This window comes from Hyla sarda, chromosome 4, assembly GCF_029499605.1.
Source record: "Hyla sarda isolate aHylSar1 chromosome 4, aHylSar1.hap1, whole genome shotgun sequence".
Lineage (NCBI taxonomy): Eukaryota > Metazoa > Chordata > Amphibia > Anura > Hylidae > Hyla > Hyla sarda.
In genome coordinates, this window is record NC_079192.1 from 132186339 (window position 1) to 132208839 (window position 22501).

The window sequence follows — 22501 nt, forward strand, 5'->3', positions numbered from 1 at the left end:
CAACACCTTCACCGCTATCTGACACCTCAAGAAAGGAAGCAGCAGCGGGTACAACATCATCATTACACCGTACATCCATGTGTGTAATGCTGCCTGACTGAGACATATCCCTGTTAACTACAAACTCTAGCAATAATGGTTGCGCATCACTCATGTCTTCAAACTGATGTGTAAATAACTCCTCTGACGGATCAAGTAAAGCTGCTGTGGTGTTAGTGTTGGTGGCAGCAGGCGGGCAAGTGGTAGCATAAGAGGTGCCCGAAGCTAAGCTAGAGGAGGAGAAGGATTGTGCGTCAACTAAGTCCTCAGAACTTTGGGGGTTCAGGGTACGTGGCCTCTGAACACTGGCCATTCTAGGGCCAAAGGGAATCCCAGCACCCTGCGGGGTGGCCTTCCTCTGCCTGTCATTGTTTTGGTTAAATTTGCACAAGTGTCACACCAAATGTGATTTGCACTAGGGTGACACAATTTGCCCTGCAGGCAAAAAAAAAACTGGCAACTGTGACATGAACTGACAGTGACTGCTTTTAACAGTCAAAAAAGGTATTTTTTTTTCTAATTTGCACAACTGTCACACCAAATATGATTTTCACTAGTGTGACAATGAGCAAAAAAGCTTGCCAGTGGAGTTCCCCTTTTAAGCAGTGGTCCCCAACCACGGTGCCTCCAGCTGTTGCAAAACACACGGACTGATATATTTCAGCCCTTAGAATAGTGTAGTAGTTAGTTGCTTTAAAGAAAAAAAGCTTTCCAGCGGAGTTCCCCTTTTTAAGCAGTGGTCCCCAACCAGGGTGCCTCCAGCTGTTGCAAAACACACGGACTGATATTTTTCAGCCCTTTGAATACTATAGTAGTTGCTTGAAGGAACTTAAGTTTTATACTGGAGTACCCCTTTTAACCAGCGGTTCCCTCCCAACCAGGGTGCCTCCAGCTGTTGCAAGACACACGGACTGATATTTGAGCCCTAAAAAGGGCTTTTTTGGGTGCTGTCCTTAAAGCAGATGTTACACTAGTGCATTAGGAGTAAACTGGACCCTGAATACACCACCTAGCAGCAATCTAGCTATCGCTTTCCCTATACAGCAGGAGCAGCTTCTCTGTCCCTCCACTTCCTAAGCCTGCAGCATGCCGAATGAGGGTAAAATGGCACACGGTCAAAGTTTACCGCAATGTTAAAGTATAGAGTATAGGGGGCGAATCGAACTTCTAATATGTTCGCCCGGCAAGGCGAACGTGAACATGCTAAATTCGCCGGGAACTGTTCGCTGGCGAACAATTCGCGACATCTCTACTGGTCCCTGAAAAATCAGATTTTGAAATTTTCGTGAAAATATGGAAAATTGCTGCTAAAATTATAAACCTTCTAACATTCTAAAAAAAGTAAAAGAATGTTTATCAAATGCTGGGAACATAAGGTAGACACATTGTAGATGTGAATTAATTATTAATTTGGTGCGGCATTACTATTTGTCGAACAAGCAGAAAATGTCAAATCTAGAAAAATGGCAATTTCATTTAATAAATTTTTTTTTATTTGCAAAATTTTGGAATTTTTCACAAAAAAACTTTTAATATATCCATTAAAATTTACCACTAATGTAAGGAAAAATATGTGACACTGAAAAAACTGTCTCAAAATCGCTTTCATAAGTAAGTGTTCCAAAGTTATTACCAAATAAGTGGACACAGGTCAGATTTTTAAAAAATTTCCTTGGTCATGAAGGTCAAAACAGGCTAAGTAGTTAAGGGGTTAATGTCCCTTCATTCCCTCTGTGTGTCAGTCAAGTGTCTCTTCTTTTTGAAAAAACTAAAACAAAAAAACCTGTTATACTTATTTGTCTCTGTTCTCACAATGATCCCATCTCCCCCCTCTCATTCTGCCTCCTGTGTTCAGCATCTGATGACTTTGATGCTCTGGTGTACAGCAGTTGATATCTTCGGTCTGTGCTCAGATTTCACGTGACGATCGCAGCCAATCAGCAGCTTTGCCGTGACTCTCTGTACTCCCAAATATGGAGTGTTACCGCCGAATCTGCTAATTGGCTGTGGTGGTCACCAAACGTCTGCCGCTCCTGTAACACCAGAGCGCCAACTGCAGGTAGAGCAGTGGATCAGCGCAGGGAGGGAGGAAATGGGTGTTACGCCGAGCGCTCCGGGTCCCTGCTCCTCTGCCGGCGGGGATGCGATTCGCATAGCGGGACGCGCCCGCTCGCGAATCGCATCCCAAGTCACTCACCTGTCCCGGTCCCCGGCTGTCACGTCCTGGCGCGCGCGGCTCCGCTCCTTATGGCACGCGCGCGCCAGCTTTCTAAGATTTAAAGAGCCAGTGCACCAATGATTGGTGCCTGGCCCAATCAGTCTAATTAGCTTCCACCTGCTCCCTGTGTATATTACCTCACTTCCCCTGCACTTCCTTGCCGGATCTTGTTGCCTTTGAGAAAGCGTTACAGTGTTTGCCTTACCAGTGTACCTGACCTCTTGCTGTTGCTATTGACTACGAACCTTGCCGCCTGCCCCGACCTTCTGCTACGTCTGACCTTGCCTCTGCCTAGTCCTTCTGTCCTACGCCTTCTCAGCAGTCAGCGAGGTTGAGCCATTGCCTGTGGATACGACCTGGTTGCTACCGCCGCAGCAAGACCATCCCACTTTGCGGCGGGCTCTGGTGAATACCAGTAGCAACCCTAGAACCGGTCCACCGACACGGTCCACGCCAATCCCTCGCTGACACAGAGGATCCACATCCAGCTAGCCGAATCATAACAGTAGATCCGGCCATGGATCCGGCTGAGGTCCCACTGCCAGTTGTCGCTGACCTTACCACGGTGGTTGCCCAGCAGTCCCAACAGATTGAGCAACTTGGACAACAGTTCACCCAACAAGGACAGCAGCTGTCGCAGTTGACCGCCATGCTACAGCAACTTCTGCCACAGCATCTCCTCCGCAGCTCCTGGCCGCTCCTGGCCTCCGCTTGTCCCTGCCGGACAAATTTGATGGGGACTCTAGACTTTGCCGAGGTTTCCTGTCACAATGTTCCCTACATTTGGAGATGTTGTCGGACCAATTTCCTACAGAACGGTCGAAGGTGGCTTTCGTGGTCAGTCTCCTCTCTGGGAAGGCCCTGTCATGGGCCACACCGCTCTGGGACCGCAATGATCCTGTCATTGCCTCCGTATAGTCCTTTTTCGCTGAGATTCGAAGTGTCTTTGAGGAACCAGCCCGAGCTTCTTCTGCCGAGACTGCCCTGCTGAACCTGGTCCATGGTAATTCTTCAGTAGGCGAGTACGCCATCCAATTTCGTACTCTCGCCTCTGAATTGTCTTGGAATAACGAGGCCCTCTGCGCGACCTTTAAAAAAGGCCTATCCAGTAACATCAAAGATGTGCTGGCCGCACGAGAAATTCCTGCCAACCTGCATGAATTTGGCCACCCCCATTGACATGCGTTTTTCGGAAAGATGCCAGGAGCTCCGCCAGGAAAAAGACCTTGATCTCAGGGCACCTCTCTCACAGTATCCTTTGCAATCTACTCCTGTGCCTCCCGCCGAGGAGGCTATGCAAGTGGATCGGTCTCGCCTGACCCATGAAGAGAGGACTCGCCGCAGAGATAAAAATTTGTCTGTACTGCGCTAGTACCGAACATTTCTTGGTGGATTGCCCTATTCGTTCTCCACGTCTGGGAAACGCACCCAGCTCACGTGGGAGTGGCGTCTCTTGGTCTGAAGTCTGCTTCTCCACGTCTCACTGTGCCCGTACGGATTTCTCCTTCTGCCAACTCCTCCTTCTCAGCTATGGCCTTCTTGGACTCTGGTTCTGCGGGAAATTTCATTTTGGCCTCTTTTGTTAATAAGTTCAACATCCCTGTGACCTGTCTCGCCAAGCCGCTCTACATTTCCTCGGTCAACGGAGTGAAATTGGACTGCACGGTGCGTTACCGCACTCTCCTAACCTTGACTGGACCACCGGGGAAATCAAGTGCTGGGGTGCTTCTTGCCACAAAAAATGCCTCACGTCTGCTCCCAGTCCCGTCAGGCAAGCCTCAGTGCCTGCTCCTACACCTGGTCTCCCCAAGGCCTATCAGGACTATGCTTTGCCTCCTCGTAGCCTCCGTCCTGGTAACACTCTGCCCCGTACCAAGCTTCACCCTCTGCCCCCCTCCCCATTCCCACTCCTTCTGTACTTCCTGCCGTTGATTTGTATACCCAGGACTTCTCTGTCCTCCAGAAGGAGACTCTACAATCGCTCCCAAAGTCCTCGTCCCTGGTGGAGCGACAACCGGACAAAAGGAAGGGGAGACCTAAGGGGGGGGTACTGTTACGCCGAGCGCTCCGGGTCCCTGCTCCTCCCCGGAGCGCTCGCGGCGTTCCTCTCTCTGCAGCGCCCCGGTCAGACCCGCTGACCGGGAGCGCTGCACTGACTCTGCCGGCGGGGATGCGATTCGCATAGCGGGATGCGCCCGCTCGCGAATCGCATCCCAAGTCACTCACCTGTCCCAGTCCCCGGCTGCCAGCTCTCTAAGATTTAAAGGGCCAGTGCACCAATGATTGGTGCCTGGCCCAATCAGTCTAATTAGCTTCCACCTGCTCCCTGTGTATATTACCTCACTTCCCCTGCACTTCCTTGCCGGATCTTGTTGCCTTTGAGAAAGCGTTACAGTGTTTGCTTTACCAGTGTACCTGACCTCTTGCTGTTGCTATTGACTACGAACCTTGCCGCCTGCCCCGACCTTCTGCTACGTCTGACCTTGCCTCTGCCTAGTCCTTCTGTCCTACGCCTTCTCAGCAGTCAGCGAGGTTGAGCCGTTGCCTGTGGATACGACCTGGTTGCTACCGCCACAGCAAGACCATCCCGCTTTGCGGCGGGCTCTGGTGAATACCAGTAGCAACCCTAGAACCGGTCCACCAACACGGTCCACGCCAATCCCTCGCTGACACAGAGGATCCACATCCAGCTAGCCGAATCATAACAAATGGGTTGAAATATGATGGGTGGGTTCAATCTAGATATGCCAATTTGCAAATAAAAAAATTATAAAAATAAAGTTTTGCTATTTTCCTAACATGGTGAGTGCCTTCCGAAATGCTTCTGTACCTGTTTACAAATAGTCTACCTGTATTTGGGATTTGGACACCACCATATGCATACACTTCTACACCTGCTGCCACACTCCCGAGCTTTGCTGGTCCTCCGCATTTAGAAGCGGAGCAAGTTGTGCCGATATCTGCTTCTCTTTGTTTGCAGTTATGTTTATTTGAAATTTGCCCAAATTGGATGAGGTAGGAGAAAATTGACCTGGAGTCCCACTGAACACAGTTCTTGGTATGAATGCTTGCAAAACCCATATCACTGAGGAGGTAATTCTAATATCATTACCACTTACGATAAGCAAAATTAATAAGTAATGCATCTATCTAGTGTAAAAAATATATTTTTAAAGATTCAAATATTTTTTTTTTTTTTTTTTTTTGCTTTAACATGCCTACATCGAATTTTTTTATTATGCATAAATCTCCACAGGTTCCTAATGTTAATTGAACTATGCCTGTATTTCATAGATTGAAATGGGCAAAAGGATAACTTCATGTCACAGATGTTTGTCCTATTGATTTCATGACTGATGTAATTGATCATATATAGAAACAACAAACAGCTGGATTTCCAGTCTTCACTGGCTTACCAGGGTAATATCAGATTATTAAAGCTGACAGACCCAGCATGTAGCATGAATGTACATAGTTTGCTCTTAATCCTAGTCATGCATACAAAAGAAACCTTATGCAGACCCTTACATCCATGGCAAAGATTGCAGAATGCATCAATGTTTTGTTATTAAAGTCTTGTAATCTGAATTCTAAATAGACTATCTCTGAAGGGGTATTGACATTAAAATGTGGAAGTTGTTTCAATATGTGCAGTAATGTGCAGTCTTAAGATGCTGTTCACTGTATTGCTGAGAAAACAGAATGGTCACAGCAGCTGCCTGTCACACCCTGAGATGATATTCCTGTGTGACCAATCATCTGTGGGAGTTCTTAAAAACTGTATTGTTCATCCTCCTGTGAACTTATTAAGCTTTGGTCTTGTGACTGCCATTAGCACATCCACAGCGTGAAAAACGCTTCGGATACGCTAGGTGTAAACCTACCATAAAAGGGGTCATCCAGTTAAAAACAACGTATCCCTTATCCTATCCTGTGAATTACCTGCGATCAAACCCTTATCCCCGATCACTGGACAAATCCTTTCCTCATCAGACCTGGCCTAACAAATAGCACCAGATTTGTTTCCATATTCATGGTCAGAACCAGGGCCGGACTGGCCTACCAGGATACTGGGAATTTTCCCGATAGGCCATCCACCCTGTGGGCCAGCAAGGGCCAGCTCGACATCAAAACTGTTTGGCCATCCGCCATTTTGTGGTCCGCTCACACAACGTCCTCTGTACAGTTAGTGGCAGGCCAGTAAGCTTAAAACGCTTACCTTCATTCTGTATGTGGACGGAGCTAAGAGCTTAAAGCGTACCTATCATAATAAAAAAAAAAAGCGATATGTTACCCGGTACCTAATCCTGATCGTGTACATATGTTTTATGTCTCTAGGATCTTTATTTCCAGAGATATAAGCATTTATCTGTTGCTCAGTTACAGGGGCCGTGTCTGTCTGTCTCCCTCACTGTGATGACTCATCTACTCTGAGTCTCGGGAGCAAGCATGAGCTGTCAGCCAATCACAGCACTCTACTCTGTAACCCTTTCCTCTCTGGTTTAATGCTGTACATGTTACACAGAGGAAGATGCTTGGAGCCTGCCTGCAGTATTCCTAAAACATTATGGCGAGTTCATAACAGGATAAAATGTATAAATATATAAGAATAGATCTTTATAAAATTAGTGCAAGGATTTTATAGACAAAAGTACAGTATTTTTATGAATATGTTTTCTATCTGTTTTTATCTTTTCCTAGTAAAGTTGGATGCTAATGAACATGGCTGTCACTGGCTAGCACCGGAGTTCCCCCAAAATAGGGACAGGCACCGGAGTTCCCCCCCACAGTAGCTTCCGGCACCAGAGTTCTCCACAGTAGCTTCAGGCACCAGAGTTCTCCACAGTAGCTACAGGCACCGGAGTTCCTCCACAGCAGCTACAGGCATCAGCGTTCCCCCACAGTATGTGCAGGCACCTGAGTTCCCCCACAGTAGCTACAAGCATTTGAGTTCCCCACAGTAAATCACAGGCATCTGAGTTCCCCCACAGCAGCTACAGGCATCAGAGTTCCCCCACAGTATGTGCAGGCACCTGAGTTCCCCCACAGTAGCTACAAGCATTTGAGTTCCCCACAGTAAATCACAGGCATCTGAGTTCCCCCACAGCAGCTACAGGCATCAGAGTTCCCCCACAGTAGGTAGAGGCATCGGATTTCCCCTACAGCAGCTACAGGCATCAGAGTTCCCCCACAGTAGTACAGTTTACCCACATTAGCATAGTTTCCCCCACATAATGTTGCAGTTCCCCCACATTAGGTTGCAGTTCCCCCACATTAGCATAGTTTCCCCCACATTAGGTTGCAGTTCCCCCACATTAGGTTGCAGTTCCTCCACAATAGGTTGCAGTTCCCCCAACCCCCTAACACACACATACAAACACATACAGACACACTAATACATAAATGCAGACACACACACACACACATACATACATACATACATACATACATACATACAGACACACACAGTCACCTGTCCTGCACGGCGCTTCATCTCTCTGGCGGCGGCCTGACGAGCAGCGTCACTGACATCCTCTTGCACTGGCCGGCTTGGGGGGGGTTGCTATGGGACACAGGATCGGGCATAGCTGAAAATCGGAGAGGGGTGCTTTGGGACACAGGATCGGGCGCAGCTGAGAGGGGGGGCCTGCCTGTATCCTGCACTGCCTGTGTGTGTGCGCGCTCCCTGCGCTCGTTCACCGGCAGTGCGTGCCCGCGCATAAGCTGTATGCATACAGCTGAAATCTCCTATACTGGATACCGGCGCACTTTACAGCCGGTATCTGGTATGCTGCAAAATCAACACTAGTCTGTCTGGCTAAAGACAGATTACCCCTAGTGGTGGCTATTTTTAGATTTAATTTCTGGCGAAAATTGAAATTTTTTTGTTGTAAATTTATATTGCAAAGAGCTAGAGATGAGCGAACTTAGAGTCAATTCGATTCGTCACAACTTCTCGGCTCGGCAGTTGATGACTTATCCTGTATAAATTAGTTCAGCTTTCCGGTGCTCCGGTGGGCTGGAAAAGGTGCATACAGTCCTAGGAAAGAGTCTCCTAGGACTGTATCCACCTTTTCCAGCCCACGGGAGCACCTGAAAGCTGAACTCATTTATGCAGGATAAGTCATCAACTGCCGAGCCGAGAAGTTCGTGACTAATCAAATTTACTGTAAATTCGCTCATCTCTACAAAAAGCCATCATATGATTAGTTCTGTAACATATAAAAAGTTTTCAACAATAACAGTGCCTCTTTAAAGCTCCCTGGTCCGCCACTAACTGTGCTCTTTGCTTTGGGACCTGCTTGATGCTGCACAGGACATTCGTGTGTCAACGTAGGTGGCGTGATTACATATCCTCGTGCCGCCTTCACCTGACCACCATACAGAGCGGCTCTTCATGGGCAAGTAAAGTGTTTTCATTTTTTCTAAGTTACTGGAAAAGAGGGGTCCAATTGTACTATGGAGAAAACAGGTGGAGGGGGAACCAGGCTATCTACCTAATCTATGGGAGGGGGATAAATCAGCCTACCTACTTCTTCTTCTTCTTCTTTTTTTTTTTTCTTTTTTTGAAAATGGCATCCTTCTTTAATGGGTAGATTTAATACAAACAATTAAGAAAACAAACAAAAAAAAAGAACAAAAACAATTACAAATAAAAATAATTAAAATACTTGTTAGAAACATTAGAATAAAACCAAAGCTGGCACCACGCCTTTAAAGGGGTCCCCCAAAATTAGGTTGGCAGCCAAAAGGAGGCCCGAGTGCTGCTTGCTGCCAAAGCCTTCCCATACCCATACGGAAATGCATTATCATCTTTGAAGACGGCGCATTTTCGAGTGGTCATAGCACCAGCATAGTCTGCCGGTACCCGCTACTTGTGAAATGTGCACCCGTGTTTTCCCACAGACATGCTGCAAATAATTTGCCATGTAAACATGGCCTGATAATGACATTTCGAAAAACATTTTGAAATAAAATTTTTGACTTATAAACATCTAGCTGCAGCGGCATAAGCCCCCCTCCTCAAAATGTTAAATGTGTTGCAAAAAGTGCCACAGAAGACGTTTTATATGTAACCAAGTAAAAGCCTCTAGAAAACGGAAGTCCACTTATGAGTATGGTAATATTTTCATTGTGATGCTTATATGTTGCAGAAGTGCTGAAGATATGCTATGGACATATGGTGGACTTTACTTTTCTAGGGGGTACTCCGGTGGAATTTATTTTATTTTATTTTTTAAATCAACTGGTGCCAAAAAGTTAAACAGATTTGTAAATTACAGTACTTCTATTTAAAACGCTTATTCCTTCCAGTACTTTTCAGATGCTGTATGCTCCACAGGAAGTTGTATAATTTTCTGCCTTACCACAGTGCTATCTGCTGACACCTCTGTCTATGTCAGGAACTGTCCAGAGCAGAATAGGTTTTCTATGGGGACTTACTCCTGTTCTGGACAGTTCTTGACATGGACAGAGGTGTCAGCAGAGAGCACTGTGGTCAGGGAGAAAAGAATTATACAACTTCCTGTGGAGCATACAGCAGCTAAGTCCTGGAAGGATTAAGATTTTTAAATAGAAGTAATTCACAAACTTTTCGGCACCAGGTCTGTAAGGCTGGTTTCAGACTGAAGAATCGCTTTCCAGAATTATCCACATAGACTGCAAAGTATTCTGCGCCTTCTTTCAGCATGTAAAACATAAGCTCTGTCGCGGAAATTCTGTAATACATTTGTAGAAATTTTTTTTTTTTACGGAAACAGATTTGCACAAACATTTTGCAGTGGTAAAAGGTTAAAATTTAGCAAATTTTTGGCCAGTCTCACTCCAGCTTAGACCAGACTTTACAACTTGCTTAAATCTAAGCTTTTTAGAGATTCATGAAGAACTTGCACCTTATTAATAAACTTACATGACTTACGCACAGGATAATGGTGGGAAAAATAACTATTTATTTTCCATTTTCAGTAAGGAAAATCTCTATTTATAGTTGAGATTTCAAAAATCATATCTACTTTTCTGCTGCAGATTTGCTCTGCAAATTTTGGCGCCAAAAAAATGTGCAGCAAATCCATCTAGTATGCATTTACTGGTACGTATAGTGGTTTTCTCTGGTGAAGCCTCATAACCAGGAGCAACTATTTTTGGCATGAAGTTCATTTTCAGACATGGTCCTGGAAACATTTCTTCTGCATATGAGAACCAGCAGGGTCTATCTGCTGAATATGATTTTGACTACCTCAGATGTCCACTTCTGCAGAATCACTCCGGGAGTGTCAGTCAAATCTTTTTTGTAAGAATTCCTCCTAATCTTGAGGGACTTGGACTAGAGAGATTGACAACATATGTTCCCAGTAGGTTCTGTCATGCAGTTGTCCAGCCATATGTGAATGTGTGTGGCCCAGTTAGACTTGACTTTTTTTTTTCCCCCCTGTAACCACTAACCAGAATGTCTAGTCTGCATTTGTAATCTGCCTTTTGAACATATTTTCTTATTCAATAGAAAATATCTTTCATATTAAATGGCCAAAGACTGTATATACAATCAAATGGGTGATATTTTATTTTTTATCTTTAGTTTCATTTAAAATGTATTAAAATCTGGTCCATCTCCTGCATTAAAAAATGTTCTCCGACTTGACTTCAATGAGCAGCAAAATCTGCTACAGCAGATCTGCAACCAAAAATAGGCATGTGTGAACTTACCCTTTAGGCTAAGTTTCTACTACTTGTTTTTTTGTCCTGCGTTTTTTGGTTTTAAAAAAAAAAAACGCAAGAAACAGCAGTGCAATTTCCTGCATCTGGCGTTTTTTCTGGAAATTGCATTTTTGGCACCTTGGCAGTTATTTTTTATTTTTTTTTTACCCAAAATTTGTTGGGTACCAAAAAAAAAAAAAAAAAAAAAATGCAGTAGTGATGGAAAAAAATGTATCTAATGAAATTGAATTTTTTTAAAACTAAATTTTAATTACTTTTTGATAAAGTGTGTGTGTTTCACTTTTTTTTCTCTCTTTTACATTTTTTAGGTAGTAACACTACTCCCAGCATGAAACAGACTGTTCCATGATGGGAGTAGTAGTACCTGTACTAATAGACATATAGCCCGATGGGATTGTCCATAATATAGCAGAGATGCGGAGCGGCTCTATACAGCGCTCTTATCTCTGCACTATACTCTGGCCAGTGATGTGAATAGAACATTACTCGTTCATATTTTATGCCCATAGTGGTGATTGGCCGGATGGTTGCAGCCAATCACCTCTCTGAGGGAAATATGAATGAGTAAGTGGCCGGCCGGAGTATAGTGCAGAGATGAAAGCGCTGTATAGAGCCGCTCCGCATCTCTGCTATAGACAGGACAATCGCAGCGGGTGTCAGTAGTGATACCCGCTGTGATCTGTTCTTACCTGCAGGTACTACTGCTCCCAACATGGAGCACACTCTGCTCCATGATGGGAGCTGTAGTACCTGCATTAATAGACAGATCGCAGCGAGTGTAACTTCTAACACCTGTTGTGATCTGTCTATTAATACAGGTACTACAGCTCCCAGCATGGAGTAGAGTGTGCTTAATGTTGGGAGTAGGAGTACCTGCAGTTAAGGAAAGATCACAGCGGATGTCACTTCTGACACCCGCTGTGAACCTCCTGTATAATGTATAGATGCGGCTGGCTGCTCTTCTATGGTCTCCTTCACTGACGTGTGTGTTTGTGTGTGTGTATGTATGTGTGTGTATATATATATATATACACATATTCCTATTTCCCACAGAGAGCTGTGATTGGCTGGAGCCATCTGGCCAATCACAGCTCTCTGCGGGAAATATGAATAGGTGTATATATACGGCAGAGCAGGGGACCATAGAAGGGCGGCTGGCTGCATGTATAAATTATACAGGAGGATCGCAACAGGCGATCTGTCAATTAGTACATGTACTACTACTCCCATCATGGAACAGTGTGTTCCATGCTGGGAGTAGTAGTACTACCTAAAAAAAGGAGGAAAAAAAAAGAGAGAGTGAAAAACACACACTACATTTTTATTATTGCCAGCTACATTTTTAGGTCCCTGCCTGGACAAATAAATTGATCCCTGTTTAAAAATTTATGAACATTTTGACTTCTATGGGAGAAAACTGCCACGATTTCAGGGAAAAAATCGCTGATGGCTCAACATGCTGCGATTTTGCAAAACCGCCAAGGAGCTGAAATACGCCCAAAAAAGAGTGAAAAAAAAGCCAAAAGGATTAAAAAAAACGCCAAACTGAAAAACGCCAAGTGGAAAAAGATTTTTTGCGATTTCTCATTGATTTACAGCGAACATCTGGCCGCAGCGGTTTTTGGCCGAAAAACGCCATGCGGCAGAATTGGCGTTTTTCTTGGCATTTAAAAATAAAGAAAGAAAGGAGAAACTTAGCCTTAGGCTATATTCACACATAGGAAGTGAAAGCTCCACAGATTCTCACAGAAAGCTACACAGACTGAAAGCTGCAGGGGAGCCTCACTGAATGCTGCACAGACTGAAACATGTACAGAGCCTGAGGTCTAATTCATCACAGCACTGCAACCATGTGAGGGTGGTAGTGCTCTCCCAGCAGGCTTCAGTGATGTCATGCCTGCTGGAAAATGCCCACTTTCTCCTGCTGGGAAATTGCACTATGTGAGCAAGAAGAAAGGTAAGATACAGCTTTTTAAAGCTCTGACATTTTTTTAAGGGTTGGAGGGGTTTTAGGAGTAGTTAGGGAACATAGCTTGAGTTAGTTTAGAAAAGTTTATTTGCAACCTTAGGGTTTGTTTTCTTGACCCTTGATGATTATTACTTAAGAGGATCTGTTATGGAGACAGACCTCCTCTTTGACTGTTCATTTACATACCGATTTACAGTTTTTCAGGCTATAAAATGTCTATTTCCTTTTTTATTTTGGCCCCTTTTTTTATACTTTTGGCTGTATTTTCAGCGGTTTGTATGGCTACAGCAAAAAATAAATAAATGCATAAATAAAATAAAATTGGTGTATAAATTGCTTAGTGTTGTGCACTTATTTTATGGCCGAAACAGTCACTGCCGTAAAATGTAACTCTGTGGGCGCTAAGAGATTTTTTTCCCATTAGAGTAAGTTCAGACACGTATTTTACGCTGCAGATTTGTCACTGAAGGACCTCTACAGGGTGCTTTTAGATGTGCCTGCTCGGAGCCGCAATACGCCGGTACGAGCAGACACACTGCTGCCATGTGAGAGTTGCTGCATATGCGCAGTGTAATCGCACACATCGCGGCCGCTCCCCCTACTTCCTAAACTAGTTTAAGAGAAGCCGAGATGTGTGAGTAGCGGCAGATTGCCGCTCCAAGCAGGCACCTATAAAGGCAGCATACAGCGGTCCTTCAGCGGCGGATCCGCAGCGTAATACGTGCTGTGGATCCGCTCGTGTGAACGTACCCTGTGTGCATATGGCCTCAGACAACCTAAGGCTATGTTCACACAATTCAGCTGTAGCAGAGTCCCATAACTATCAATGGGATTCTGCTGCACTGTGCACATGGTGTAAATTCTGCTGTGGAAATACCGATTTTGGAGTCTGCAGAGACAATTAATATGTTCACTGTTTCTGCGGATTCTGCTTGGAAATACATTGCTGAATATGGAGACAGCGCATTTCAGAGCGGTCTTAGCACCGCTAGAACATGCAAATGTGCAGAATGGCTACCCATATTTTCCAGGCGAACATTCTGCACATTTTCCGCAGTGTGAAAAAGCCTAGGGCCAAGTTTTCACTTCTCCCATATTTTTTTTACATACAAAAAAAGCCCCAATAAACTGCCATGTTATTTTGCACTCCCAAGACAGATTTTGTGGTATTTATTTTAGCTTTCTTACGAAAGCTACTCCTTTCTTACCTGGGTGGTGTGTTTGGGATCATTGTCATGCTGAAAGACCCAGCCATCTTACGATGCATAGCTCCATTCATTCTTTCCTTTTACACTGATCAGTTGTCCCGGTCCCTTAACAGAAAAACTGCCCCAAAGCATGATGTTTCGACCCCCATGCTTCACAGTAGGCATGGTGTTCTTTGGATGCAACTCAGCATTCTTTCTCCTCCAAACATGACGAGTTGAGTTTTTACCAAAAAGTTCTACTTTGGTTTCATCTGACCAAATGACATTCTCACAACACTCTTCTGGATCATCCAAATGCTCTCTAGCAAACTTTAGACGGGCCTGGACATGTACTGGCTTAAGAAGGGGGACACGTCTGGCACTGCATGATTTGAGTCCCTGGCGGCGTAGTGTGTTACTGATGGTAGCCTTTGTTACTTTGGTCCCAGCTCTCTGCAGGTCATTCACTAGGTCCCCCCGCCGTGTGGTTCTGGGATTTTTGCTCACCGTTCTTGCGATAATTTTGACCCCATGGGGTGAGATCTTGCGTGGAGCCCCAGATTGAGGGAGATTATCATTGGCCTTGCATGTCTTCCATTTTCTAATAATTGCTCCCACAGTTGATTTCTTCACACCAAGCTGTTTGCCTATTGCAGATTCAGTCTTTCCAGCCTGGTGCAGATCTACAATTTTGTCTCTGGTGTCCGTTGACAGCTCTTTGGTCTTGGCCATAGGGGAGTTTGGAGTGTGACTGTTTGAGGTTGTGGACAAGTGTCTTTTTTTATACTGATAACCAGTTCAAACATTAATACAGGTAATGAGTGGAGGACAGAGGAGATTTTTAACCGGTTGCCGACGAAGGACGAGCCAGCTTGTCCTGAGACGGCAACTGTTGTATGACGCGGGCTCCCGACTCAAGCTCTCGTCGTACTGCGCGGCCCCCAGCACATTCCTATAGCTGGGGGCCCGTGTTAAAAGCCGGCATGCAGCGATTTACGCAAGCGGCTATTAACCCTTAAGATCACCGCTGTCAAAGTTGACAGCGGTGTCTAAAGGGACATTTAAATGCTCCCTGATGGCCCAATGGGGTGGATCGCCCATCCGCAGCGCGATCGCGGGGGAACGATCCACTTCTGAGGTAACCGGAGGTCTTACCTCTCCTGCTGCGGCGGCTCCTGCACTCACAATCATAAAGCCTGGCAGGACCAGGCTTTATCAATCGAGCGCAGAGCACACAGATCAATGTGGTTGTATGAAACCACATTGGACTTTGTGATGAATCTAGTCATTCCACCTAAAAGTTCCCTAAGGGGACTAAAAGTGTAAAAAAAAAAATAAAAATAAAAAAAGTTTAAAAACACAAACATTAACCCCTTCCTTATTAAAAGTTTAAATCACCCCCCTTTTCCCAAATTCCATATAAAAAATGTAACCATAATAAAAATAAACATGTGGTATCGCCGCGTGCCTAAATGTCCAAACTATAAAAATATATTGTTAGTTAAACTGTACGGTCAATGGCGTACGTGCGAAAAAAATTCAAAAGTCCAAAATTGCGTATTTTTGGTCACTTTTTAGATCATGAAAAAATTAATAAAAAGCAATCAAAAAGTCAGATCAATACAAAAATGATACCACTAAAAACTTCAGATTATGGCGCTAAAAATGAGCCCTCATACCGCCCTGTACACGTAAAATTAAACTTATAGGGGTCAGAAGATGACAATTTTAAACGTATTAATTTTCATGCTTGTAGTTATGATTTTTTCCAGAAGTGCGACAAAATCAAACCTATATAAGTAGGGTATCATTTTAATCGTATTGACCTACAGAATAAAGAGAAGGTGTAATTTTTCCGAAAAATGTACTGCGTAGACAATGTTTTGTCGCACAATTATTTTTTGGGGGGGGTTCACCATAGATTGTCATTACAAAGTAGAATTGGTGGTGCAAAAAAATAAGCCATCATGTGGATTTTTAGGTGCAAAATTGAAAGGGTTATGATTTTTAAAAGGAGGAAAAAAACGAAAGTGCAAAAATGGAAAAACCCTGCGTCCTTAAGGGGTTAAAGAAGTTGTTACAGGTATGTGAGAGCCATAAATCTTGCTTGTCTTTAGTTGACCAAATACTTATCTTCCACCATAATTTGCAAATATATTCTTTAACCCCTTAAGGACTCGGGGTTTTTCAGTTTTTGCACTTTCGTTTTTTCCTCCTTACCTTTTAAAAATCATAACCCTTTCAATTTTCCACCTAAAAATCCTTATTATGGCTTATTTTTTGCGTCACCAATTCTACTTTGCAGTGACATTAGTCATTTTACCCAAAAATTCATGGCAAAACGGAAAAAAAAATAATTGTGCGGCAAAATTGAAGAAAAAACGCCATTTTGTAACTTTTGGGGGCTTCTGTTTCTACGCAGTGCATATTTCAGTAAAATGACACCTTATCATTATTCTGTAGGTCCATACGATTAAAATGATACCCTACTTATATAGGTTTGATTTTGTCGTACTTCTGGAATAAATCTTAACTACATGCAGGAAAATTTATACGTTTAAAAATGTCCTCTTCTGACCCCTATAACTTTTTTTTATTTTTCTACGTACAGGATGGTTTTGATCTGACTTTTTGATCACTTTTTATTCATTTTTTAATGGTATAAAAAGTGACCAAAAATAATTTTTTTTTGGACTTTGGAATTTTTTTGCGCGTACGTTCGGACATTTACGCACGCGGCGATACCACATATGTTTATTTTATTTTTTTATTTACTCTGTTTTATTTTTTTTATGGGAAAAGGGGGGTGATTCAAACTTTTATTAGGGAAGGGGTTAAATGACCTTTATTAAAATTTTTTTTTTTTTTTTGCAGTGATATAGGTCCCATAGGGACCTATAACACTGCACACACTGATCTCTCATGCTGATCACTGGCGTGTTATCGGCACTTGACTGCTCCTGCCTGAATCTCAGGCACGGAGCAGTCATTCGTCAATCGGACACCGAGGAGGCAGGTAAGGGCCCTCCCGGTGTCCTGTAAGCTGTTTGGGACACCGCGATTTCTCGAACAGCCCGACTGAGCAGCCGGGATACTTTCATTTTCACTTTAGACGCGGCGGTCAGCGTTGATCGCTGCGTCTGAAGGGTTAATACAGGGCATCACCGCGATCGGTGATGTCGTGTATTAGCCGCGGGTCCCGGCCGATGATAGCCGCCGGGACCGACCCTATTTGACGCGGGGACACCGCGGCATATCGCGGGAGCCGGCCCAGGACGTAAATATACGTCCTGCGTCGTTAAGGGGTTAAAAATAAGACAATGTGATTTTATGGATTTTTGGTCTCATTATGTCTCTCATAGTTGAGGTATACCTATGATGAAAATTACAGGCGCCTCTCATCTTTTTAAGTGGGAGAACTTGCACAATTGGTGGCTGACTAAATACTTTTTTGCCCCACTGTATGCTCCTGAGCTGAGCACGCTTCAAACCCCGTGGGTCCCGACTGCTATTGGCAGCCAGGACCCAGGGTTAATGCTGGGCACCACCACTCATGCCGATACCCAGCATTAACCCTTTAGACACCATTTTTAGAAGGGGAGGAGGAAAAAACGAAAGTGAAAAAACAAAAATTGGCCTAGTCCTTAACCTCTTGGGAACGAAGGGTGTACAATTACGCCCTTGCTCCCTGGTGGGAACTTCGGTCCCCGCCGCCTCCTGAAATAATTCAGCAGGCATCCCGTGCAAATTAACCCTCCCCCCCCCCCCCCCAATGTCAGAGATTGACGCAAATCACTACTTGCGGTGATTCCGGACTGATCGGGTCTCTGATGACCTGATAGCCCAGAAAATAGGGATGATCGGAGCTGTCAGATGTCGGGGCAGAGCGGGGGAAGATGGCGGTGAGGTGCAGGTGGCCGTGGATGTGGCGGGGACCGGTGGCAGTTACCTCTGATCACGCAGGGACCGGTGGCAGGCAAGTGGTGCAGCGGCGGTGTCAGATGCTGCAGTGAAGATCACCGTAAAGTGATCTTCACTGCAGCTTCTAGGAGTTTCAAACCTACAACTCTCAGCATGCCCAGAAAGCCAAAGGCTGGAGGACCACAGTTTGGAGACCATTGTGCAGTGGTCACCAAACTGTGTCCTTCCAGATGTTGCAAAACTACAACTCTCAGCATGCCCAGACAGTCTCAGCATGCTGGGAGTTGTAGTTTTGCAACATCTGGAAGGGCACAGTTTGGAGACCACTATACAGTGGTGTCAGAACTGTAGCGCTCCAGATGTCAATTCAAAGCATGCCGAGACTGTCCAGGCATGCTGGGAGTTGTAGTTCAGCAACATCTGGCTCTTCAGATTTTGCCGAACTACAGCTCCCAGCATGCCTGGGCAGTCTGGGCATGCTTGGAGTTGAAGTTTTGCAACATTTGGAGGGCTACAGTCTGGAGATCACTACACAGTGGTCTCCAAACTGTTCTCCTCCAGTTGTTGCATAACTACAACTCCCAACATGTCCTTCGGCTGTCTGGACATGCCTCCAGCACACTGGTTGGGAAACATTGTCTTTTCCCTAGCTCAGCGTTTCCCAACTTGTGTGTCTCCTGCTGTTGCAAAACTATAACTCCCAGCATGATTTGACATGCATGCTGGGAGTTGTAGTTTTGCAACAGCTGGAGGTACACGGGTTGGGAAACACTGAGTTAGGAAACAGACAGTGGTGCGGAAACACTGCGGTAGTCTGTTACCTAACTCAGTGTTTCCTAATCCCAACCAGTGTGCCTCCAGCTGTTGCATAACTACAACTCCCAGCATGCACGGTCTTCAAGTTACAGATGCGGGAAACGCACTGTAAATCTCACCCATGTGAATGTACCCTAAAAACTTTACACTACACTAACACATAATAAAGAGTAAAACACTACATATACACTACACCCTTACACTGTGCCCTCCCCCCCCCCCCCCCAAATAAAAAAAAACATCTTGTACGTCGGTTTTTCCAAAACGGAGCCTCCAGCTGTTGCACAATAACAACCCCCAGTATTGCCGGACAGTCATTGACTGTCCAGGTATGTTGGGAGTTTTGCAACAGCTGGAGGAACCCTGTTTGGGGAAAATACAGTATTTTTGGTGGAGGAGGCAAGTGTAACGCTTGCATCCGGGTACATCTCTATGAAAATCCCTAATTTAAGCCTCAAATGCGCATGGCGCTCTCTCACTTCAGAGCCCTGTCGTATTTCAAGGAAACAGTTTAGAGCCACATATGGGGTATCTCTGTACTCGGGAGAAATTGCACTACAAATTTTTTGTGGCATTTTCTCCTTTTACCCCTTATGAAAAGGTAAAGTTGGGGTCTACACCAGCATGTTAGTGTAAAAAAAAAAAAATTTTTTTTTACACTAGCATGCTGGTGTTGCCCCATACTCTTCATTTTCATAAGAGGTAAAAGGAAAAAAAGAGCCCCAAAATTTGTAACACTCTTTCTCCCAAGTACGGAAATAACCCATATGTGGACGTAAAATGCTCTGCGGGCGCACTATGTACATTTGAGGCCTAAACTGTTGATTTGCACAGGGGTGGCTGATGCTTACAGTGGTTCTGACATAAATGCAAAAAAATAAACACCCACATGTGACCCCATTTCAGAAACTACCCCCCCTTACGGAACGTAACAAGGGTTATAGTGAACATTTACACCCCACAGGTGTCTGACAGATTTTTGGAACAGTGGTCCATGAAAATGAAAAATTACATTTTTAATTTGGACAGCCCATTGTTACAAAGATCTGTCAAACACCAGTGGGGTGTAAATGTTCCCCTTCTTGTGTTCTTTGAGGGGTGTATTTTCCCAAATAGTATGCCATGTGGGGTGTTTTTCGCTGTTCTGACACCATGAGGGCTTCCTAAATGAGACATGCCCCCCAAAAACCATTTTAGCAAAATTCACATTTAAAAAGCCCAATGTCGCTCCTTCCCTTCTGAGCCCTCTAGTGCACCCACAGATCACTTTACAACCATATATGAGGTATTTCCTTACTCAAGAGAAATTGGGTTACAAATTTTGGGGGCCTTTTTCTCCTTTTACCCCTTGTAAAAATAAAAAAAATATGGGTCTACAAGAACATGTTAGTGTAAAAAATGCAGATCTTGATTTTTCTCCTACACTTTGCTGCTATTCTTTTGAAACACCCAAAGGGTTAACAAACTTTCTGAATGTCTTGAATACTTTGAGGGGTGCAGTTTCTATAATGGGGTAATTTATGGAGTATTTTTCACAGAAAGGCCCCTCAAATCCACTTCAAACTTAACTGCTCCCTGAAAAATTCTGATTTTGAAATTTTCGTGAAAATTGCTGCTATAATTTGAAGCCCTCTGATGTCTTCAAAAAGTAAAAACATGTTAGCTTTATGATGTCAACATAAAGTAGACATAGTGGGGGAGATTTATCAAAGGATTTAGACTGTTTTTTTCCTGTTTAAATATGTCACACAGAAAGTCGCAGTCTAAATATGTGCGACTTTTCTGCGACTTTTGCTGTAGAAGATTTTTAGAACATGATGCATGCAAGTCTATTTTAGATGGAAATGCATTGGAAAATGCATTGGTGCTGAATTTATCAAGTGCAACTTTTGTGCGACAAGTCGCATCTGCCAAAAATACGCTGAAATGTCAGAGCATGTTGGAGCAGGTCTAAATGCAGTTTAAGCTGTAGACCCTGAAGTCTGAACACAGAATTTATCAAGGGCTGTGAGACCTTTGATAAATTAGGAGCACAATAGACAGGAGACTACCACATATGCTGGTCTATAAGCATACCCAGAATAGACTAGATTAGGAAATGTCCCCCATTGTATTTCTGAATCCATATATAAATTATTGGGAATTTGCATTTTCCTTACAGAGTTTCAAAGTTAATAAAATACAAAATTTAGATAATAAATCAACATTGCATTTTTTTTATTGATTTTTTTTTCCTCTAGACAAGATTTTGTCCAAAAAAACACCATAGTGATCAACATGCTGTGATTTTGGGGAAGCTGCCACTGAGCCTAAAGTTGCAGAAAAACACCAAAGGTGAGTGAAATGTGAGGTTGGCGTTTCATAAATCTTAACTAACATCTGACCACAACGTTTTGTTTTGTTTTTCCCACCAAAAAATGCTTTGCAAAAAAAATATTTTTTTTTGTGTGGGGGGGGGGGGTTTGACAAAATCATGATGATTCTGTATTTTCTCTTATGAGCTGTGAGTTATATTGAATATCTGTTATAGCTTCACTTGAAATTGTTAAACTTATAGCCAGTATATACCATGATGCCAATCTTTGAATGCTGTAGTCCTGTAGCAATCGCTAAAGCCGACATACATAATAAAATTGGTAGACGTCATACTAAACAGATACAAGCTGCCCTGCCAAGCCCTGAACACCTGCACACAAAAGAAGTATGTCACAATGCCAGAATGTCCCTACTGTTATTAATTTGTATGTGTGCCCATAAGCTGCTTCTCCAAAAAAGCTTCCTGAATGAGAGGCTTGAATACGGAGAATGACTGACTGCATTGTTGAAAATGCTCACATGTATTACAACAATCTACATTCTTCACTGCCTCTGGGGACATTTTTCTAACCTCTGTGTTTAAAATGTTTTTGCAGGGAACGATTCTCCTTAGTGTAGATTTCTACTGTAGTGTGACATTCATCTGTGAACCTTTTAAATATGAGTATTTATCTTGTGTGACTTTCTGCCCTAGTTTCCCTTAAATACTTTGGGTGAAATGTGTAGGAACAGAAATAAAATGGTGCAATATGATCCTTTTCCATGCAATCTCCTTCATTAGAGAGTTGCTGATGGGCGCTGTCACTCAACAGCTGTAAGCCCACAGCTCCGAGACGGCCACCTGTAGACACTTCTTCAAGAACCGAACTTCAAGTCCACTCATCAGCTGGAGGGGGAGGACACAACTCTATTGGAATTCTTTGGCACTGCAAGGGAATATTCGGCAGCATTTCACTTGACTCCTTGTACCAGGGTGGGCGTCTACATATAATACTTTAAAGATATATAGTAGCCTGTGAAATGGAAAGTTTTATCACAAAACCCATAAGAATATCTGCCTTTTTACGTGTGGCTGTTCAATCTCACATTCAGTGTTAAAATATCTAAAGCAGAAATGCAAAACTTCGGTATTTTTCTGTGTATAAGGGTACGTTCACATGTATAGGATCTGCTGCATATTTTCTTTAGCTGATTTTGCTACCTAGTAACTTCAATAGGTAGCAAAATCAGCTGCAGAAAATATGCAGCAGATCCTGTATGTGTGAACGTACACTAAAGGTATTTTTTATTAATCCCTGAAAAGGGGAGGGGAAAGGAAAA

The 22501-nt window shown here is 43.8% G+C and overlaps 1 protein-coding gene across 10 annotated transcripts in view; it reads left to right on the top strand.

The window, feature by feature from the left end:
- Nucleotides 1-22501, top strand: part of BNC1 (basonuclin 1) — a 212186-nt gene that overhangs the window by 126980 nt on the left and 62705 nt on the right. For 9 of the 10 annotated variants that reach the window (XR_008892475.1, XM_056572153.1, XM_056572150.1 and 6 more), the window contains exon 3: nt 21106-21199. The gene's annotated coding sequence lies outside the window, so the exon portion shown is untranslated. Of the gene's footprint in view, nt 1-21105; nt 21200-21962; nt 22155-22501 lie in introns of all 10 variants that reach the window. The other variant, XM_056572151.1, reaches the window with a different exon arrangement.